Below are 13033 nucleotides of genomic sequence, written 5' to 3'. Positions count from 1 at the left end.
ACCAAGAAATAATAGGCATTTAATAAATGTTGAATGGATAGATGGATGGATGAATACATGCATGCATGAATCAGTGAATTAGAATCATTAAACTAATGAGAAACTATACAGTTTTTAGATCAAATAATCCATCGTTTTTTAGCATATATTGCACTAGATACCGTATATTTTTTGGCTGTATATGTTGTCAGATATTCCTTTTGAAACTTTCGTTAAGGGAATTTTAAAAGGGACTTCTCTGTTTCACATAAAGACCCTTGGGAAACCTTGTAAATTTAGAAAGAAGCAGTCACCTGCAAAGCAGTGTCCATGTTTACTCACTAAACAAATACAGATGAATTCTCTTTAGAGAAATAAGCAAGCTATTCAGCCCCTTCAAACTGATTTTTACCTTTATATGCATTATACTTACTTTGGCCACCCCTTTTCTCAAAAACCACCAAACATCAAGAAGCTTATAAAGTCATTTGTACCTAAAATAAATTAGGAAGACATTATTAATATTCCTCCCTCTTTCCCCCTACAGACAATGTGCTTTCTTCACTCTGACTTTTGCTTTAATATTTGTGAAAATTAAGAGGATGATGCATTTTAAATAGACAGCTTTGATTTGCACAAAATACAAGTTTGCCTAAGCTCTTGAAAGCACTTCAGAGAGTACTTAAAGGCTGAGTATATTTCCCTGCTCATTAAACATGCAATACTCAACTGCATCTGGTGATATATATTTTATTAACAGTTTTTCCCCATCTCCCTGCCCAAATATGTTGACTTACTCATGGCTTCCTTTTATCCCAATTATGACTATATTGCTTCCACACCTAGCTTTTTTCTCCCTATTCCTGTTTGGATAGAACACCATTGTGTAGGAAGGTGGATGGGGACAGGAGAGAAAAAGGGAAGGAGTTTTGAACACACAGGACTTGCTACAAGACGAATAGGATGGGACTTGGTGTGCTTTTAGGAAGTGGGTAGAGGGGAAGGGGGGGAATAGACAAATATAGACAGTCTCAACCAGTTGCCAAGAGTTTTAATTTGCGTGGATATTTAGACAGTGCTTTGATGCTCAAATACATTGTGGGGGAAACAACCTCACTTTCTGTAAGTAAATTTTAATCCAACTTGTTTTGTTCTCTATCATCTTGCTTTTCATCAATTTACCTTCTTCTTCTATCCTTTCCTTCCTTCCATTTTTCTATCTTTCTGCCTTTCTCTCTTCTTTACTTCCTCCCTTCCACCGTTCTTTATTAACTCACCTTTTTGCTGCCCTTAGTGTAAGCAGTACATCCTTAGTTTTCCATTTGATAAAATCATAAAGAAATACTGAGAAATTATTACACATTATATGATTATATTTTATTGTACTCAAATGTTTACCTCATCAGAACAGGGTTTAGCATAATTCTCAGAAATTGTGATGTGGCAAGTATGTTCCCCAATCCAATACAGGTTCTCATTAATGCTTACCTGGACTATATTGAAAATACTTAAATGGGCTTTCAAACTCCAATCTTTCCTTGTCACATTGTTTTTGTATTCACCTGACATTTATTTAAAAATACACACACAGAGGCACGTACATATACACACATATATACATAATACATAATACATATATATTTAGTTAAAAGATAAACTAAGGCACATGAAAACTTTCAAAAGTTTATTAGGACCTAGGGGAGAGGTGTTTTTAGTGAAGACTGGGAAGCAAAGTAAGTAAATATTTTATTGGCTATAGCTTAAGCACTTGCCTTATTTGGGAAAGCTTAGTTGGCTGTTTGTGATTTGTTGTTCTTAAGTTTCATTTTCTTGGTTTGGAGACACTGACTTTGGCTTAGGTTTTGGTTTGCTTACTAGGCTACCAAGGCATTAGCATCACCTCAGTCTAATGGCCTCCTTGTTTAATTACATTAACAATATATATGGCCAAGATTATAATGCTTTTTGCTTAAAACTTTGATGGTTCTATGATACTTATATATTAAATGAATTCCTTTAGATTTCATTAGAATGCAGATTCTCAAAGCCCATCTACAAAAATTTTTTTGTTCTTGGATGGTCCCAGGCATTTAAAAAAAGGTGATTCTGATGTTTAACAGTCTAATCATATTAAACTTCTCAACATTCCCATAAATAGCACCTACTTATATTCTCCATGGTTTTGGTAGGTCCTTCTTCTAGAATATTCTGAATCACTCACAAAAATCATGTCAAAGGACTCCTGTATATCACTGTCTAGAATAAAATAACCCTGTCACACCAGTCCTTCCCAGTACCTCACCCATGCTCCCAACCAGTCCTTCCCAGTACCTCACCCATGCTCCCAACCATCTTCTATGATGCTGTGCTAAAGTAAGTTAATGTCTTGTTTCACATGGAGATTGTGAGTTTGTTTCTGTGAGCTCTTATTAATGTTTATATTCCTTATATTGGTGCAGTGACTGACACATAATTGTGACACAGAAAATGATTTTTTTAGGAATAATCATAGAATTTCCTTTTTGTTTCAGAATATTCATAGAATTTCCTTTTTGTTTCAGAATATTTGATATGTAGATATGCATGAAAGCACTAGAATTATTTTAGTTGATGTAATTTCCTCATTTTTTAATTATAAAATTAATACAGTGTAAAATAAAATATAAATAAGTATAAATAAATAAATACTAAAGGCACCCAAAAACCTACAACACAGAGAAAATACATTTGCTGACATTTCTTGTAGACCTTTCATTATCTTATATTCAAAATATACTTTTTCTCTCAATAAAAACAGGGTGGTTGTGTTTTTAAATTTGTTTTATTTATTTTTTTAATTAATAGACTTCATTTCTTAGAGCAGTATTAGGCTTGCAAAAAGTACAGAGTGATACTCACCCCTACCCCACAGCCCACCTCCATCCTTCATACACCAAGTCTTTCCCTATTATTAACATCTGTCATTGGTGTGATACATTTATTAAAATTAATAAACCAATATTGATACATTATTATTAATTAAAGTCCATAGTTTTTATTAGGGATCATTCTTGGTGTTTTACATTGCTATGGGTTTGACAAATGTATAATATCATGTATTCACAATTACATTATCATACAGAATAGTTTCACTGCCCTAAAATTCCCCTGTGCTACAACTCCTGATCTTTTCATTGTCTCTATAGTTTTGCCTTTTTCAGATGTCATATAGTTGGAATTATATGGTATGTAGCCTTTTCAAATTTGCTTCTTTCACTTATCAATATACATTTAAGGTTCTACCATTCTCTTTTGTGGCTTGATAACTCATTTCTTTTTATTGATGAATATTATGATATTATGTGGATGAGCCACAGTCCTTAACTTATTGAGGGACATCTTAGTTGCTTCTAAGTTTTGGTAATTATGAATAAATCTTCTATAAACACCCATGTACAAGATTTTGTGTATTCATAGTTTTCAATTTATTTTGGCAAATGCCTAGGACCATGATTGCTGGGTTGAGTGGTTAGTCTATGTTTGACTTTGTAAGAAACTTCCACAGTGTCTTCCAAAGTGGCTGTACTATTTTGTATTCCCATCAATATGAATGAGAGTTGATCTTATTCTGTATCTCATCTGGATTTGGTATTGTCAGTATTTTGGATTTTAGTCATTCTGAAAGATGTGTAGTGGTTCTCATAATTGTTTTAATTTGCAATCCCTTAATGACATATGATTTCAAGCAACTTTTTATATACTTATCATCTATATATCTTCTTTGGTGCGATGTCACTTCAGATCTTTTGCCCTGCTTTTCTTTTCACTTATCTTGAAATTCCCTAATCAAAAGTTTTTAAACCCTACATAGTATGAATGTGGATTTTCTTTTTTACAAATATCTATTTTTGACTGCATATACAAAATAATGTAACTTAGGAAATTTTTTTGTTGGTGTGGTCCATTTTCTCCCCCACATATACTCTTATAAATATTTTATAGTTGGACTAAAGTGATCCCATAACTTGGGCTGGGTATCACTATAAATTAGGAATAAATGACTAAAAATGGTGAGTCTCACTCAGTAGCAAACATAGACAGGCATTCACAAGACTTAACTTCTAATGTACAACCATAGAAGATGCCAGTCAAGTTGGTTCCTGTAATGTAAGATGTGAAGACGAGCTATTAACTAGAAAGGCCTAAGCATGAAATTCTGATTTTCACTTTGATATACATAATCTCCCTTCAAAAACATATATGCCATTGTTTGATATAGGCATCTATTATAGGTAATTGATTTGATTTAAAGTTACATTATTAAGAGCAAATTATAGTTTTATTACACTGATTGTGACAAAATACTATTTTTAAAAAACACTTATGGGGGCTTCCCTCGTGGCGCAGTGGTTGAGAGTCTGCCTGCCGATGCAGGGGACACGGGTTCGTGCCCCGGTCTGGGAGGATCCCACATGCCGCAGAGCGGCTGGGTGCGTGAGCCATGGCTGCTGAGCCTGCCGTCCGGAGCCTGTGCTCTGCAGCGAGGGGGGCCACAACAGTGAGAGGCCCGCGTACCATAAAAAAAAAAACAAACAAACAAAAAAAAACACTTATGGATCAAATTGATTTTAAAAGTAGTTGTCATTTTTGCCTCAGTACCTATAAAATTTCAGGCCAAGAGACAGTGTAATGGGGAGAGTATAATATGTATTGTAATAGAATTTCTATGTTAGAAGTCTAGTGAGAAAAATTTACTAGGGAGGATTTTGATATACATGTAAAATAAAGACTCATATTTTAAAATGTTAATATTTATTCCACACTGCAATCCTGATTTCTTGTTCATAAATGGTATGAATACTCAGTTTCCATATTCAGGATTACAGTGTCTTCACTATGAGAAGAATTATGTTTTATCTACTTTGTTAGCCCTCATATGAATGTGCTTCAGTAATATATATTCTGTAGAATTCTGAGAAATTCAAGAGAAAAACTTCTGTGGTATGGTTACAGAGTTATATTTAGAACAACAAAGGATAGATAGAGAAGAAACTTTAGAAAACAGAAACCTACAAAAGATGTGTGGTTTTGTACTGTTATATAGCCACCCTGATTCAGTAAAACAAAGTGAGCACAGCCAAGTAAAGCATGTTCACTCATAGAAACCTCCTGCTCTATATTTTCTTGTGTATTTTATGCTTTAAGAATGTTTTGTTTCTATTTTTTAACATTGCATCTTAAAGCCACTTAAAAATCTTTCTAATTTGTTTAAAACTACAGTCATTACAGTCATTTGCTAGACTACTCTAGAAATGCAGTGAATAATTAGAATGAGAGGCATTGGATATGGTAATATATTCTTCTCTGTGCTATGTGCCATGGGAAATTAAAGATAAACATGTCCTGGTCCCTTTCCATAAGTATCACATAATCTAATGGTTAAGTGCTTCAATAATCAATCACTGTGTCATGTATTAAAGTAGCCACTTGGAATTCTAATAGTCATCTCAAAATTGATGTTTCCAAATCTGAACTACTATTTCCATTACCCTCCTAACCCCAGCATGCTCCATCCACCACCTGCTCCATCTCAGTTAAAGGCACTTCCATTTCTAATTGTCAGGCTATAATACCTGGAGATATCCTGGATTCTCTTGCACTCCTCATTTATCCCTCCAGGAAATTATGGTTACTTTATTTTAAAAATATATTCATAACCTGAATCTTCACTACTTGTACCGCTATCAGAAGATCAGAGATACCATCAACTTTCTTCTAAATCATTGCAATCCTAGATGGTTCCCTTGTTTTTAAACCTGCCTCCCTATTTACTTTGAAATTCTAATGTCTACTATCCTTACGTAGAGCAGCCAGAATAAATATTTTAAGATATAACTTAGAATATATCCTCAAATCGGATCAAAACATCATATTACATGGCTCTCCATTTCATTCACAATAAAGCCAGAATCCTTACACAGTCTCGAAGGTAATGGTCTTCCCTCATCACCTCTAGATAGCATCTTCTTCTACCCTACACCATATTCACTTAGCTCATTGGTGTTTCTCTAATGCCAAGCATACTCTTGTCTCAGTGACACTGCTTCAGTCTTCTGCATGCAAGTTACTTTTCCCCAGATACGTTCTTGGCTAAATCTCTAACCATCTTAAAGCTTTGCTCAATTCCATCCTTCTCAGATAGGTTTCCCTTAACTATTCTAATTCATATTGTAACCTGTTCCCTCCACCCCCATTTCACCTCCTCATGTCTGTCATACCCCTTTTACTATGCTCTATTCTTTTTGTTTGCTTTACAGTCTTCTTAAAGACTAATCAGTTTCTTCTTTAACTCATGTCTCTTGTCTCATACGCTATCATAGGTAGCTAAAAGAAGCTGAAAATCTCTAACTGGAATCTCATTAGCCAAAGCAACAAGGTTCATTAATTACTCTTTTTCCCTCCTAAATAACTATACAACTGGAGTGAGACCAATGATCACCCACCTTTCTGCCTGGTTAAGGGAAGAGCAACTCAAGCAAAGCATCACGGTCCCACTGACGTGAAAAGAGAGAGAATGGTTAAGGTGGCTGGGATTTGTGGAGCAGAATATTAGAAAGGAGTGAGCTACACAGAAGAAGAGTTCTAAAAAACACTAAAAATAATTACAAAGGAGATATGGCTCCAAACTGAATAAACCTTTGCTCTTCCCCAACCAACAAAATGCTTACCTTCTTCTAGCACTTATAGAACTGTCTCCTTTCAGAATCATCACAGTTACTTTGTATTGTAGCTACCTGCCTATGCTTTGCTTTTACCTTGTTTGTATTCTATAAATGTATTGAAGGCAGGTGATCATGCATAGCTTTGTATTTTCAGCAACAATCAATATTTGTTGAATTAAAAAAATGGTAAAACAGTAAAGAAAAATGTCTACTTCATCTTCTGTTTTATCTTTAAAACTAAATGGAATCACTTAAACTTTGATATCATAAATATATATCCATTTTTTTAAGTTAACTATACTATAACTTTCAGTAAAATAATTGCCATGTTTAAAAATGCTCTTTAAAAATTCTTAACACATCATAACATACATTTAAATCTAATTAATTGCCATTGGGCACACTCTTCAACAGTGAAAAGCTGGTACTAGACACTCTTTCTACCTAAGTTAAAAATAAAACTGCTTATGATACAATATGTGGTTTGTAAAAGAAAAAAGAATAGTTACTGGGTCTAAACCTCATAAGGGTCTAAGCTTATAGATTTTATCCAATCCTCAATATATGATATAGAAGAAAAATTTTACTAACAAATTGAGATTTTAGTTTTAAACAAAAGCTATCCAAATTAGCTAATTTCTAGCAGCATTTCCTTTACCATTCAACTATAAAATATGGTGATTACATAGGCAGCTATAACCCTCATTCATTACATTCCCTTAGTATTCACTAGAAATGGAAAATGATGATTCGAACAAGCCTATAAAATGATATATCTTAAAACTCACTAACGTTTCTTAATAAAATCTCACATTATATTCTAAAACTCTATAGCATTTCGGACTATTTTACTTTATAAAAGTCTACCATCTGAAATCTAGTAATTAGATTTTTTCTTAGGCCCTTTCAAGTTGCAAGGAAAGAAGAATAAGTCAGGAAACCAAAGATAAAAGGGACTTATTAAGTACATATAAGAAAAAAGGAAATCCAGAAAGTTCTCTAAGTAGCTGGACCTGTACTTCAATAGATGCTATTTCCATCTCCGCTTAAAGCATACAAAATTCAAGACCACTACTGAGAGCTGTAACTACTGCTGACATGCCTCTATAGGGAGAATAAAATTTCACCAGATTCTACTGGCTTTAAAATATGTTTTGGTATAAAGGAACATTTTCCAGAAATGTTTGCTAATCCCATCTTCTTGGAGTATATCTGGTATTTATGATAGTTCGTGTTCTAAGCATTTCTATTTTCTTGTTTGCTTGACTTAATTAGTACCCAAGTTGGCAATGCTTCTGCCACTCAAGCAGCAAAGAACTTCATAGACTTCTTCAGTGAATACCAGTTTGGGTTTTATCGAATCTATTATTTTGGGGGGAATCTCTCTTTTGCTCTTCTACTTTTTGACTTATTCACTCAGCTTCTGCTTGTTCTCCTGTTGTTATTTTCTGATTTTTCTCACGTAACATTTCTTCAGGTTCTCTAATTTTTTAAAAAATGTTTTGCAACCATTTTCACTCAAGCTTGAGACTTATGCACTAAATAGTTGGCAAGTTCCAATCTGTATTATTTGTTAACCCAGGTACGGAAAATAAAAGGGTGCATTGTCTATATAGATAAAATAACAATAGAATTAACTAGCAGTCTATTTACCCTTTTTAAAATAATCACCATACACCAATAATTCTAAACAATATTAGTCATAAAACATTCCTCCTTGCTTGGGCACATGACTGCCAACGCTCCCCCTCCCTTGATATGCCATTTACAGATAGTCTTCATCTTCTCCAAACATTGTTATGAATGATATCTTAGGAGAACTTTTTACTTGTTAACCTTATTTTTATAATTGAAAAATCATTTACAGATGGTTAAATGCACTACACTTAAGTATTCAGCTTGACATGTTCAAACAATTGAACCCTGGCAACCACCATCTTAATACAAATATATAACATATCCATTACCCAGAAATATCCCTCTAGTTCACTTCCAGTCAATTCAAAGCCACCCCCAAGCCCTACCAAGAAGCAACTCCTTTCTGATTTTATCACTGTCAATTACTTTTTTTTTTTTTTTTTTTTTTGCAGTACGCGGGCCTCTCACTGCTGGGGCCTCTCCCGTTGCGGAGCACAGGCTCCGGACACGCAGGCCCAGCAGCCATGGCCCACGGGCCCAGCCGCTCCGCGGCATGTGGGATCCTCCCGGACCGGGGCACGAACCCGTGCCGCCTGCATCGGCAGGCAGACTCTCAACCACTGCGCCACCAGGGAAGCCCAGTCAATTACTTTTAATATTATTATTATTATTTTTTTGCCATACGCAGACCTCTCACTGTTGTGGCCTCTCCCGTTGTGGAGCACAGGCTCTGGACGCGCAGGCTCAGCGGCCATGGCTCATGGGCCTTGCTGCTCCGTGGCATGTGGGATCTTCCCGGACTGGGGCACGAACTCGTGTCCCCTGCATCAACAGGCAGACTCTCAAACACTGCACTACCAGGGAAGCCTTACTTTTAATATTCTTGAATGCTAGTTAAATGGAATGTGTCAAAAAAAACCCAAAACAAACAAACAAATCATAAATGGAATGTGTCGAGTTACATTTGCTTATTGATCTATGTGTCTGTTTTTGTGCCAATACCTTACTGTTGTGATGGCTGTAGCTTTGTAGTATAGTCGAAAGACAGGGCGGGTGATACCTCCAGTTTTGTTCTTTTTTTTCAAGATTGCTTTGACTATTCAGGATCTTTTGTGGTTCCATATAAATTTTAAGATTATTCTAGTTCTGTGAAAAATGTCATGGGTGTTTTATAACATGGATTGAAATAAGTCTGTAGATAGCTTTGGGTAGTATGGACATTTTAACAGTATTCTTCCAATTCATGAACATGGGATATCTTTCCATTTCTTTGTATCACCTTCAATTTCCTTCATCAATGTTTTATAGTTTTCAGAGTATAGGTGTTTCACCTCCTTGGTTAATTTTATTCCTAGGTATTATTTTTGATGTGATTTTAAGTGATTATTTTCTTCCTTTCTCTTTCTGATAGTTCATTATTAGTGTATAGAAAAGCAACAGATTTCTGTATGTTAATATTGTATCCTGCAAATTTTCTGAATTTGTTAGTTCTAATAGTTTTGATAGAGACTTTAGGGTTTTCTCTATGTAGTATCATGTTATCTACAAATAGTGACACCTTCAATTCTTCCCTTGCAATATAGATGGCTTCTATTTCTTTTTTCTTTTTCCCTCCCTCTCTCCCTCCCTCCCTTCCTCCCTCCCTTCCATCCTTCCTTCCTTCCTTTCGTCTGATTGCTGTGGCTAGGAATTCCAATACTATGTTAAATAGAAGTGGCAAGCATGGGCATCCTTGTCTTATTCATGATTTACAGCTGAAAGGTTTTGCTCATTGAGTATGATAGCTGTTAGTTTGTCATAAATGACCTTTATTACATTGAGCTATGTTCCCTCTGTACCTACTTTGTTGAGAATTTTTATCATGAATAGATGTTGAATTTTGTCAAATGCTTTGACTGCATCTATTGAGATGATCATGTGGTTCTTCTCTTTCATTAATGTGGTGTATTACATTGATTAATTTGTTTATGTTGAACCATCCTTGTGACCCTGGAATGAATCAAACTTGATCATGGTATATGATCCTTTTTATGTATTATTGGATTTAGTTTGTTTTGTTGAAGACTTTTGCATGTATATTCATCAGGATATCGGCTTGTAATTTTCTTTTCCTTTTTGTAGTGTCTTTTGTTTTGGTATTAGGATAATGGTGGTCTCATAGAAGGAATTAGGGAGTGTTCTGTCATCTCCATTTTTTTGAAATAGTTTGAGCAGGATAGGTATAAGGTCTTTCGTGTTGGGTAGAATTCCCCAGAAACCATCTGGTCCTGGGCTTTTGTTTGCTGGGAGGTTTTATTCTTTTCTTTTTTTTTTTTAATCACAAATTCAATTTCACTACTAGTGGTCGGTCTGTTCAGATTATATATTTCTTCCTGATTTAGTCATGGAAAGCTGTAGGTTTATAGGAATTTATCCATTTCTTCTGGATTGTCCAATTTGTTGGTATAGAACTGTTTGTAGTATTCTCTTATAATTTTTTTTGTATATCTGTGATATTGGATGTAATTTTTCCTCTTTTATTTCTTAGTCTGTTTATTTGAGTCCTCCCTCTTTTTCTCATGATGAGCCAAAATAAAGGATTATTAATTTTGTCTATCTTCTCAAAAAACCAACTCTTGGTTTCAAAATCTTTTCTGTTTGTTCTGTTTCTTTTGGTCTTTTAAAAATTTATTTCCTCACTGATTTTTATTATCCATTATAGGTTTTTGATTTATGGTTACCATGGGGCTCTTATATGTTGACCTATAGCTATATTTTTGTTTTAAATTGGTAGTCATTTAAGTTTAAACACATTCTGAAAGATTTACATTTTCTTACTCAATGTTTTGTGTTTTTTATGTCGTATTTTACATCTTCATGTCTATTAGTTAACTGTTTATTGTAGTCATAGTTGATTTTACATTTTTTGTCTCTTAACCTTCATAACAGCTTATTTAAGTTGTTGATCCACATCCTTTACTCTATATATTTGCCTTTACTAGTGGGACTTTTCCTTTCCCATAGATTCTGACTTCTTATAGCCTTTTCTTTTCCACTTAGAAAAGACATTTTAACATTTCTTTTAGGGCCATATTAGGATTGATATACTATTAGTTGTAGGTTGTCTGAGAAGTTCTTTTTCTCTCCTTCAATTCTAAATGATAAACTTACTGGGTAGAATATCCTAGGTTGTACGTCTTCCCCTTTCAGTACTTTAAAATATCATGCCACTTCCTTCTGGCCAGCAAAGCTTTTGCAGAAATATCATTTGACAGCCTTATGGAGGTTGACTTTTATGTGACTCTCTTTTTCTCTTGCTGCATTTTGAATTCTCTCTGTCTTAAATTTTTGCCATATTAATTATGATATGTCTTGATGTCTTTGGTCTTTCGTTTCAACTTGTCTAGAACTCTGTATGCTTTCTGTACCTGGATATCTATTTCTTTCTTCAGGTTCAGGAAGTTTTCAAGTTATAATTGTATTAATACATATTTGACCCTTTCCTCTCTGCCTCCTCCTTCTGGAACATCTATAATGTGATGTTGGCATGCTTCATGTTATCCTAGAGATATCTTAAACTGTTCTCATTTATTTAAATTTTGTTTTTTCTGTTCTTACTTGGTGATTTCCATAACCCTATCGTTTTTTTTCATTTCAGCCGATTTTTTTTTTTTTTTTTTTGCAGTATGCGGGCCTCTCACTGTTGTGGCCTCTCCCGTTGCGGAGCACAGGTTCCGAACGCGCAGGCTCAGTGGCCATGGCTCACGGGCCTAGCTGCTCCATGGCATGTGGGATCTTCCCAGACCGGGGCACGAACCCGTGTCCCCTGCATCGGCAGGCGGACTCTCAACCACTGCTCCATGAGGGAAGCCCTATTTCAGCCGATTTTTATTCTTCAGGTCAGAAACTTTGTTTTTTCTTATCATTTTTATTGGAGTGTAATTGCTTTACAATAGTGTTAGTTTCTGCTTTATAACAAAGTGAATAAGTTAAACATATACATATATCCCCATATTTCTTCCCTCTTGAATCTCCCTCCCTCCAGCCCTTCCTATCCCACCCTTCTAGCTGGTCACAGAGCACCAAGCTGATCTCCCTGTGTGATGAGACTGCTTCCCACTAGCTAGCTATTTTACATTTGGTGGTGTATATATGTCCATATATACACTACCGCTCTCTCACATTGTCCCAGCTTAACCTTGCCCCTCCCCTTGTCCTCAAGTCCATTCTCTAGTAGGTCTGTGTCATTATTCCCATCTTGCCCCTAGGTTCTTCATGACCTTTTTTTTTTTTTTTAGATTCCACATATATATATGTTAGCATACGATATTTGTTTTTCTCTTTCTGACTTACTTCACTCTATATGACAGACTCTAGGTCCATCCAACTCACTACAAATAATTCAATTTCCTTTTTTTTTATGGCTGAGTAATATTCCATTATATATATGTGCCACATCTTCTTTATCCATTCATCTGTCGATGGACACTTTGGTTGCTTCCATGTCCTGGCGATTGTAAATAGAGCTGCAACGAACATTGTGGTACATGACTCTTTTAAAATTATGGTATCTTCAGGGTATATGCCTAGTAGTGGGATTGCTGGGTTGTATGGTAATTCTATTTTTAGTTTTTTAAGGAAGCTCCATACTGTTCTCCATAGTGGCTGTATCAATTTACATTCCCACCAACAGTGCAAGAGGGTTCCCTTTTCTCTACACCCTCTCCAGCATTTAT

The 13033-nt window shown here is 35.1% G+C and overlaps 2 long non-coding RNA genes across 4 annotated transcripts in view; one reads left to right on the top strand and one right to left on the bottom strand.

Moving 5' to 3' along the window:
• Nucleotides 1-13033, bottom strand: part of LOC109549823 (uncharacterized) — a 114474-nt gene that overhangs the window by 4205 nt on the left and 97236 nt on the right. The window contains exon 5 of the long non-coding RNA XR_002176177.2: nt 413-473. This is a non-coding gene — a long non-coding RNA (uncharacterized lncRNA). The remainder of the gene's footprint in view (nt 1-412; nt 474-13033) is intronic.
• Nucleotides 1-13033, top strand: part of LOC117312594 (uncharacterized) — a 175987-nt gene that overhangs the window by 112831 nt on the left and 50123 nt on the right. Inside the window, exon 3 of one of the 3 annotated variants that reach the window (XR_012332473.1) lies at nt 11983-12196. The exons of the other annotated variants lie outside the window; for them this stretch is intronic. This is a non-coding gene — a long non-coding RNA (uncharacterized lncRNA). The remainder of the gene's footprint in view (nt 1-11982; nt 12197-13033) is intronic. 3 annotated transcript variants of the gene reach the window in all.

The sequence above is a fragment of the Tursiops truncatus genome, chromosome 6 (assembly GCF_011762595.2).
Source record: "Tursiops truncatus isolate mTurTru1 chromosome 6, mTurTru1.mat.Y, whole genome shotgun sequence".
NCBI classification, from domain to species: Eukaryota; Metazoa; Chordata; class Mammalia; order Artiodactyla; family Delphinidae; genus Tursiops; species Tursiops truncatus.
This window is presented reverse-complemented; position numbering and strand designations above follow the sequence as displayed.